Raw genomic sequence first — 9,315 nt, 5'->3', positions numbered from 1 at the left:
GAATTTTCCTTTTTTTTAAATGAACATAAATTTTATTTTTTTTATTCAAATAAGTAACACTTTGCATGCACATCTAGGCCTGTGAAAGACCAGAGACTTAGAAAGGCCTGAAGATATACCTCAGGGGTAGAATGCTGGCTCCAGGCCCCAAGTTTGCACACCAACATACAAACAAAATCAGAAACCCATGTAATACACCTAACTGTGTGCCTGCTAAACGTCTATTGGAACCTCATAATGTCGCTGACAGTTTTTTTTTTGGATTGTCAGTAGATTTTTTTGTCTTAACTAATCTGAGAGTGTTGCGTGATGTTTTGTTCTTTTTTTCTGTTTTTTTTATTGTTCGGTTTCCTTTTTTTTTAAATTTATTTATTTATTAAGGATTTCTGCCTCTTCCCCACCACCGCCTCCCATTTCCCTCCCCCTCCCCTACCAAGTCCCCCTCCCTCATCTGCTCAAAGAGCAATCAGGGTTCCCTGCCCTGTGGGAAGTCCAAGGACCGCCCACCTCCATCCAGGTCTAGTTTGGTGAGCATCCAAACTGCCTAGGCTCCCCCAAAGGCAGTACGTGCAGTAGGATCAATTTTTCTTTAAAAATTAATTAGGCATCAGAATCCTGATGGCTTCAGTTGTACATATCTGTTCATTGTAATGTGTATTTTCTACATTCTGAGTCTTATTTCCTGCATATTTGTTCACTTTCTGTGAATATGATTTTCCTTTACTGTTAGCAGGGATCAGGTCAGACTTATGGCCCTGCTTTCCACTGTGAGGATTAGGAGTAGCTTCCCTCAGCTATGAACTCCAAGTGCGTCCACGTCTGATCTTGACAGCAAACTCTGGAGTAGCCCAGTCCCTGGGACAGTGACAGAGTCATGAGCAGATAATGCAAATAACCCTGGGTGAGACCATACTTGAAGGAACTAACTGGTCACATTTCTTGTTAAAAAGCTCGCACCAAATCAGTTGACAGTTTCCCTCTTTTTCAAAGGTGTCTTCTTCACTTGGTCTCCTGTCTTGTGAGATCTTGGGTAAGGAATTTGCTTTTGCCGCGTTCAGACTAGGGCACAATATTCTGAGTTGAGAGGTAGAGGTGAGAAGCAAATTTCTCACCCTGATCTGCCCCGTTCTAGAGAATGTGGAGAAGCTGGGGAAAGATGTTCACTGAAGTCGACCTGTTTAGACAGGAAGACCTTGTGCCTGAATGCCTGTGACAGATGGGTGGAACACCAGGGGCTCCAGGTGCAATCTAGGCAGCTGCAGGACAGAGCTTCTTACTGACAAAGGTGACTCTCTGGCTTATCAAACTTGTTGCCCCAGGCCCTGACTTTTGATTTGACCAAGAGCACACACATCACCTCTCAGAGGACAGGGAACTGAACTGAGCAAATGAGGTCCAAGAACAAATGAGGATGCCTGACTATTGCTTGCAGCCTAGGAGGGGTGAGGTTATTATTAAAGACAACAGTCAACTGCCAAGAAGGGGTGAGGTTATTATTAAAGACAACAGTCAACTGCCTAGAAGGTGGATACAGTAATAAAGATGCCGTGATTACCCAGTTGTGCCCCCCATCCCGTCTCAAAAAAGAAAACCTAGTTTGATAACTTCCTTTGCACCATTCTGATAAAAGAAATTAGTAAATGGGAGGGAACTGAATGGTGAACAAACCAAGAAGTCTTTTTTCATTAAGAAGGATTGAGGAGACCATATCGTGGCCTGTACCTCTGGCACAAGCCTTCCACCCCATTAGATTTCAGACCAGCTCCCTGAAAACCAACCCCACATCTCTGGAGGGAATTTTCCATTCCACAGAGTCCAAGCCAGCACTCTGAACACCTGGTTAAATCTTCCTAACTCTTCCGGTGTCTTCCCAATTTAATCCCAACCCTTGGCACCATATCCTAGCCCAGAACTCTGAAACAAAAAGCCCTCTTCCACCAGAGGCCAGCCCAGCACCCTGAACCCCAGGTAAGACTGCCCCTACCATGTCCATTCTTGAGAACCGTATTCCAATTGCCCTTTTTCTCCTTGTCACCATATCTAGGCCCACTCCTCTGGTGCAAGGCTTCCTCCCCATCAAAGACCAGGCCAGCTTTTTGTAATCCTTGTCACCCACCCCCATTTCCCTCGATGAGTGCCCAACATAACTGCTCCCCTCATCCTAGTCACCACAACTTGGCCCACACCTCTGGTGGAAGCCCCTCATTCTCCAGAGGCCAGGCCAGCATCCTCAACAAGACTGCTCCTGACATTGTTTACTCTGGCCCTGCCTAGCACTTATTGTCCCTTCTCGATCATCAACATCCTTGTCCGCAACTCGGGAGGAAGCCTTTCTCTACATCAGAGGACAGGCCAGAGTTCTGATACCCAGAGATCAATTCAGAATCCTGAATCTCAGTGTCTTAGGGTTTATGCTGTTCTGAAGAGACACCAAGACCACAGCTACTTGTATAAATAAAAACATCTAATGGAGAGGATCACTTATACTTTCAGAGGTTCAGTGCACTATCATCATGACAAGCAGCCTGACAGCTTGCAGACAGAGCTGGTGCTGTGGTGTAGCTTAGAATTTTACATCATGTAGGCTACAGGAAGGCATCTGAGACATTGGGCCATATCTTGAGCATAAGAAACCTCAAGCCCACCCCCATAATGACTTGTTTCCTTACACAAGGCCATGCCTACTACAACAAAGGCACACTTACTAATAGTGTTACTCCCTGTGCGATTACGGAGAACAATTATATTTAGACCACATTCCATTGCCTGACCACATAAACTTAACAATATCATAACGCTAAATTCATATAGTTCAAACTGAAAAATCTGCAGAGTCGATCACAGTCTCAACAGTGTTTTAAAGACCTAAGTTTCCTCTGAGATTCATGTAATCTCTTAATTGTAATACCTTAAATTCAGAATAATCTGGTCACATCCTTCCAACAGGTAATGGCACATGACATACATTGCAATTCCAAAACGTAGGGAAGGGAGTATAGTGAGGAAATTCTAGACTACTGAAAGACTGACAGCCAGCTGGGCAAACTCCAAACTCTGCATCTCCATCCCTGATGTCAATTCACTCTCAGATCTCCTACTCTGTTCAGCTTTGCTGACTTCAATAGACTGCTTTCTCTTGGGCTGGTTCCACTCCCTGTTAGCAGGTCTCCTTGGCAGGTATCCCATGACTCTGACATCTCTAAAACATTGTGTCTTCAAGGCAACCCAGGCTTCAATTCCCCAACTTTACACAATGGTCTCTAGGCTTCTGTTTAGGGACATGCCTGACACATGCCTGACCTCAGCAACATGGTGGGATGCAGGCAGACATGGAGCGGGAGGAGTGTCTGAGACTCCCACATCTTGCAGATAACAGTAAGTTGACGGAGAAAGTGGGTGGTATCCTGAGCATAGAAAACCTCAAACCCCACCCCACAGTGACAACCTTCACTTCCTCCAAAACGGCCATAGACACTCCAACAAATCTACTTCTTCTATTAATGCTACTCCCCATTAGATTATAGGGGCCAATTACATTCAAACTCTTATACCCACAGATCAGGCCCACTCCTTCAAAACCAGGTAGAAACACCCTACACCACCAGAAGCACAGGGCACTATGTCACCACCAGAGCCCAGCCATTCTAGTACAGCATGCCCTGATATTCCAACACAGCCTAAGCACAAGAAATGATCTTCTGGAATTAGTATTTAAGACCTTTATTTAGAGGTGTTTGCGGTTGGTTGGCATAATTTAAAGAACATTGAAGGTGTATTGAGAAACACCAAATTAAAAATACACAACACATTTGTTAGGTAAGACATGCTGCATAGTTAATGCTGATATTTCTATTGTATCCAGTCAACTGTCCAAAGAAAACACTTGATGTTCATTACTTATTCTTGGTATTTCATCTCCATTTCTTCTTGGATTTGCAGACCACGTGATGGTATCGATGGTAACCCGGCATTTACTCAGTCACGCCTTGCTTGGTCTTGGCTGAACACAGATTCTGATATGGTGGATCACATGCCTTTGGTGTTTCTTTCCGACACTGTGGGTTGGAATTCTTTGGGCATCTTTGTTGGTGATTGAGGTTACAGTGATTATGACGTCGAGGTGGCTGTTGACCTTGGGTCTCCTCTCCTTGATTTTCCTCATAGAGCTCATTGCTGTGCTCTCTGGGCTGTCTTTGGCAAGGAGAGCCCCTGCGGAACTGTGGTCTGTAATTGCGATACTTATCCAGTCTCACAGGTACACCTCGCCCTTTTGTACCTTGTTGGCCAGCACCCTCCATCACTTGTCTTTGCTGGTCTTGTTGAGCTTGGCCTTCATGAGTGCATTCTGATTGCTCCTTCCTTCCCCCACTCTTCCTATTCCAGTAATATTGCTGGGAATTACGTGGAAGACCCCTACGACCTCGATAGCATCTATACTGGTTATGCTCTGATGCATATTTACCACCTCGAATTTCTATTCCACCGGGGCCTGTAACATTTAACGCCATTGCACCCTTTTCTCCTTCAACAATATCAAACTCCACAGACTCTCCGTCTCTTACCTTGCGAAGGTACTTCTTGGGGTTATTTATCTTTATGGCAGACTGGTGGACGAATATGTCTTCTTTGGTGTCATTTACCTTGATGAATCCGTAACCCTTCTTGACATTGAACCATTTAACTATGCCCAAAACCTTCCTTGCGATTTGCTTCTTCTCCCTGATGGCCGGCACTGCTGGTGTGAGACAGCCTGGGATGTCACTGCCTGCGCTGCTGCTCATAGAGCCAGGCTTGGTATCTCCAGCCCTGAGGATGGCATCAGCAGCATCAGCTGGCTGCTGGGTCTTTGCCTCACTGGTAGTGGCTACTGTAGCGGTGACTCCAGTCTGCAGGGACTGCTGTGTCTTCTCCACTGGTGGATTGGTGACTAGATCAGCAGCCTCAGTGGTGCTCTCGGGGCTCTCTGGGGCCAGCTGTCCACTCTCGGTGTCCATCAACCTCTAGAAAACAATCGTAAAACCAACTTTGTGATGAGGATTGAGGCCCTTAAGGAGAGAAGAAAGACATTCTTAAATAAACCTAGGAAAAGACAACTACAAAATTAGAGGTTAACAGCACCTCACTGAACCTTCTCCAAAACTGATCACAAACTTGGTCACAAAGAAAGTCTCAACAAATAAAGGAAATCTCAAGGTATCCTTGTCACCTAACAGACCATCATGGATTAAAGTTGAGTTACAACAACAACAGAAACATCAGAAAACCTACAAACTCAGAGAAACTCAGCAGCTCTCTACTTAATCACCACCCAGTCAATGAAGAAGTAAGAGAGAAATGAAAGACTTCCTAGAATTCAATGTAAATGAATGTACAACTTACCCAAATTCATGGGACACAGTGAACGTGGTGCTGAGAGGAAAGTTCACAGCACTAAGTGCCTGCATAAAGAAATGAGAGAATTCTCATACCAGTGACTTCATAGTACACATGAAAATTCCAGAACAGAAAGAAGTAGACACACCCAAGAGGAGTAGACAGCAGGAAATATTCAAAGTGAGGGCTGAAAAAAACAGAATAGAAACAAAGAAGGCAATGTAAAGAATCAATTAAACAGAAGTTGGTTCTTTGAGAAAATCAACAAGAAAGACAAACCCTTATCTGTACTAACTAAAAGACAGAGATTATCCACATTAACAAAATCCAAAATCAAAACGGAGTCTTAATGACAGAAACTGAGGAAATCCAAAGAATCATTAGGTCGTTATTTAAAAATTTTACTATACAAAATTCGAAAATCTGAAAGAAATAGACATTTTCTCTATGTAAACGATGTACCAACTTTCCATCAACATCAGCTAAGTAATGTAAATAGACCTATAACCCTCAAGGAATAGAAGCAGCATTTAAACATCTACCAACCCAAAAGTGCCCAGGGCCAGATTGTTTCAGCACAAAATTCTATCAGATTTTTAAAGGAAAGCTAAAACCAATACCCTTCAAATGAGTGGTTCAGCCTTAGACCCATGCCAGGAGAGTGAGTCCACTCCTGACTTTTCCTACAGCACCAGGACCCAGAAAATGGAAGGTGACCTTGGATGGACCCAAACACAGCTGGAGGAAAGAAATGTCAGTGTGATGATAGCTAGGGATTTTCTGCCCAGCTCACAGATTGGTGCCTAGCTCAGTAGTCATCAGAGAGGCTCATCCAGCAGCTGTGGAAACAGAAGCAGAGATTCTCAGTCAAACGTTAGACTGAGGTCAGGGAATCCTGCTGAAGAGAGGGTAGAAGGACTGTAGAGACAGAGGGGTCAAGGACATCCCAAGAAAACCCACAGGATCAAGTAACCTGAGCTCATAGGGTTCCCAGAGACCAAACTGACAGTCAGGGAGCCTGCATGGGACTGACTTAGGCACTCTGCATATATGTGGCAGTTGTGTAGCTTGGTCCTCCTGTGGGACTCCTTACAGTAGCAGCAGGGACTGTCTCTGACTCTTTTGATGGCTTTTCTGACCCTGTTCCTCCTACTGATTTGCTTTGCCCATTCTTAAATCAAGGTGCGGTGCTTAGTTTTACTGTAACTTGATATGCCATATTTGTTGATATCCATGGGAGGCCTGAACTTTTCTGAATAGAAAGGGGAAGAGTGGATAGGACCTGGGCAGAAGAGAGGTGGGGAATGTGTTGGGAGAAGAGAGGGATATGAAATTATGATCTGGATGTAATGTAAATATTTCTAAAATGTGATAAATAAATAAAATAAATGAAGAAATAAAATAAATTTAAAATGCTGTGGCCATAAAACATTTATGGAAACCTGGAGGGTAGTGTATCATAGGCAGCCACCAGAGAAAGCACAATTTTTCGCTTAGAGGAAGCATATAGACTGTGTTTGGTTTGATTTTTGTAGTGTAGGAATCGCCAGGTTTTCAAAAAAAAATGCAGGTAGTTCTTAGAAAGAAAGATGGAAGTACCTCTCCCACTTACCTGTATCCCTCACAGGACTTTGGAGACCCTGACACATGAGGCAGCCTGGCCTATGCCCTAGCTATGAGTCCTCTGCTAATGTCACGTAGATGATTAGGGTGGGCGATACAAAACAGCAAGGGGTTGTTTCTGGATCCTTGGTGTGCAAGTTCAGGAAGGAGACATGACACACTCAGGTCATGTGTGTAAATAAGCCATGACAGATTTTTTTCCGGTCCCTGACTCATGGCCAACTTGTGAATTCATTGCCCCACAGATGGGCCTACTTCATTTAACAAATGCAGGGTGGGGGCATAAGGGTCACAAAATCCTGATTCTGTATCTGTTTGGCTCTGTCTAGGGAGAATGGCTGATTGAATATCCTGTAGTGACTGAGACCCTGGAACTGGGCTAAAGACTTGCTCCTGATTGAATTTCAGATTTCATATATCCAAATTGCCACAGCCCGAGTGACCCACTGCCCGAGTGACAGCTGTACCAGGCAGCACTGGGAAGCAGCATTTAAAGGATAAATCCCTTCCTATGGTGCAGTCTGTCATTATGTTCCTGTCATCTAAAGAATGGGGAACAACATTAATTCAAACTGAGAGAACAGGCAGAGGGATGGCATCAGCCTCTTCATTTCTTCAACCTCTCCCTGTCATTGTAACTTGAAAGCAAAACAAAACCAGGAGTATCCAAGGGTCAGTCGTGCAGAAATATTAAAAAGAGAGAACGAAGAAGACCCAAAAAGAAAAAAAAATTTGTAACAGAAATGAAGGATCCCAAGCAGGTAAATAATTCTCTTTCTCCTTCAGTAATAAATAGGCTTGGAGATACAATGGAGAAAGAGAGGCTTGAAGAGGCAGCAGAGCCTCCATCCAGCATCCACCCCAAGTAAGATGGCTCTGGGCCTCCAGCTGTTGCAGATGCTCCCTGCTACATCTTTTCTAGCCCTGGCTTTCTATCCCTTGGGTCCTATGTGGGGTGTCCTTCCCACGTTTTCCATGGGCTCCTGAAAAATCACAGGAACTTTCCTAGTCTAGCTGTCCAAAGGGCCAGGTGCATTTGTTACCTGGCTACTGTTTGAGGTAAATGTCTGGGAAAACTGTTTTCAAACCTGCAACTCTAGCATGTGCAGCAATGTATCAAAATGAAAACAAAACAAAGCTGAAAAACTAAAAGCAAACAAGAAACCAGAGTTCATCTTCCTCTTCCTTAGTTTGACAGAAATGGATGAGGTAATCTCCTGAGGGATCAGTGGCACTGGGAAGTTTTGTGGGTGCCACCATTATGGTTCATTGCATGTGCTTGCATTAATCTTGGCGGCAGTGGAGTACCTGACATTAGCTATGTTCATGGTGTCACTAACCTATATGGTGCCCTTGCATGTGGTTGTCTCCATTGTGATGTTGTGGTCAACGAAAACCCAGCCAAATAGCACAGTGGACTCCATTTTGATGATCTCTCCATCACGATGGTGAGACTACATGGCTATTGTGATCTTAGTGAGCTCTGCTCAATGATAAATGAGCCATTTCCCCATAAGGACACATGGTCCTGTGGGAGTCACACCTCTGACAGAATAAATGTGGACAGTCATTTCCTTTCCTTAGCATGGATAGAGGAGGGGATGTTACTAGGTACTAGGTAGCCTAGCCATTTGGATCAAAATAAGACAGTCAAGAAACTTCAAAGACAGTTTCACCTATATTGACAGTTTGTCAGTCACTCTCTTCTGTGTCCTTCAGAATGTCTAGAAGACTCTTTCGTGAAGCAGGAACCCCAAAGGACTGTCTCACCTTCTCTTGGGAAGTTCAGCAGTCATTTCTCTGTGGGTCCTGCACGTCCAGTACAGCATAACATCAAGAAGTCCAGGCGATAGCATTTTCTTGTCCAAATGGACAGCCTCTTCAATTGAAAGCAAATCCATAATGGTTTCTTCAATGACCATCAACCTCTCTGAAGCAATTGGTGCTGCCAGAAGCAGACGTCTCACTGATGAGAAAAGTCTAAGTTTTAAAACGTTTTCAAAGCCATATGCTGTAGCTCTTTGAAGTTTTGAAGATTGTGTATGTAACTGAAATATAATCTCTGCATATCCAAAAAATCTAACATGCCTACAAGTTTGACGATTATAAATGACTATCTATTAATCTGCGACTTTTAATTATACATTACATTTTTAAATGAGCTGCACAAACAAAATACCTTAAAGAAGTGAAGAAATACATATATAGAGTATCAAATTTGACCTTATATTTGTATCAATATACTTAAATCCATACCAATGCAAATTATTGATCTCTGTATCATAATTCCCTTATTTTTGTATTTTATAAATGTACTGT

General features: G+C 43.6%; 1 pseudogene; it reads right to left on the bottom strand.

The window, feature by feature from the left end:
* Positions 1 to 3,971: 3,971 nt before the first annotated feature.
* Positions 3,972 to 4,994, bottom strand: LOC142840414 (Y-box-binding protein 1 pseudogene; annotated as a pseudogene).
* Between the last annotated feature and the right edge of the window lie 4,321 nt (positions 4,995 to 9,315).

Source organism: Microtus pennsylvanicus, chromosome X (assembly GCF_037038515.1).
Source record: "Microtus pennsylvanicus isolate mMicPen1 chromosome X, mMicPen1.hap1, whole genome shotgun sequence".
In the NCBI taxonomy this organism is placed as follows: Eukaryota; Metazoa; Chordata; class Mammalia; order Rodentia; family Cricetidae; genus Microtus; species Microtus pennsylvanicus.
Note: the sequence above shows the minus strand (reverse complement) of the source record. Positions and strands in the feature narration are given on the sequence as shown.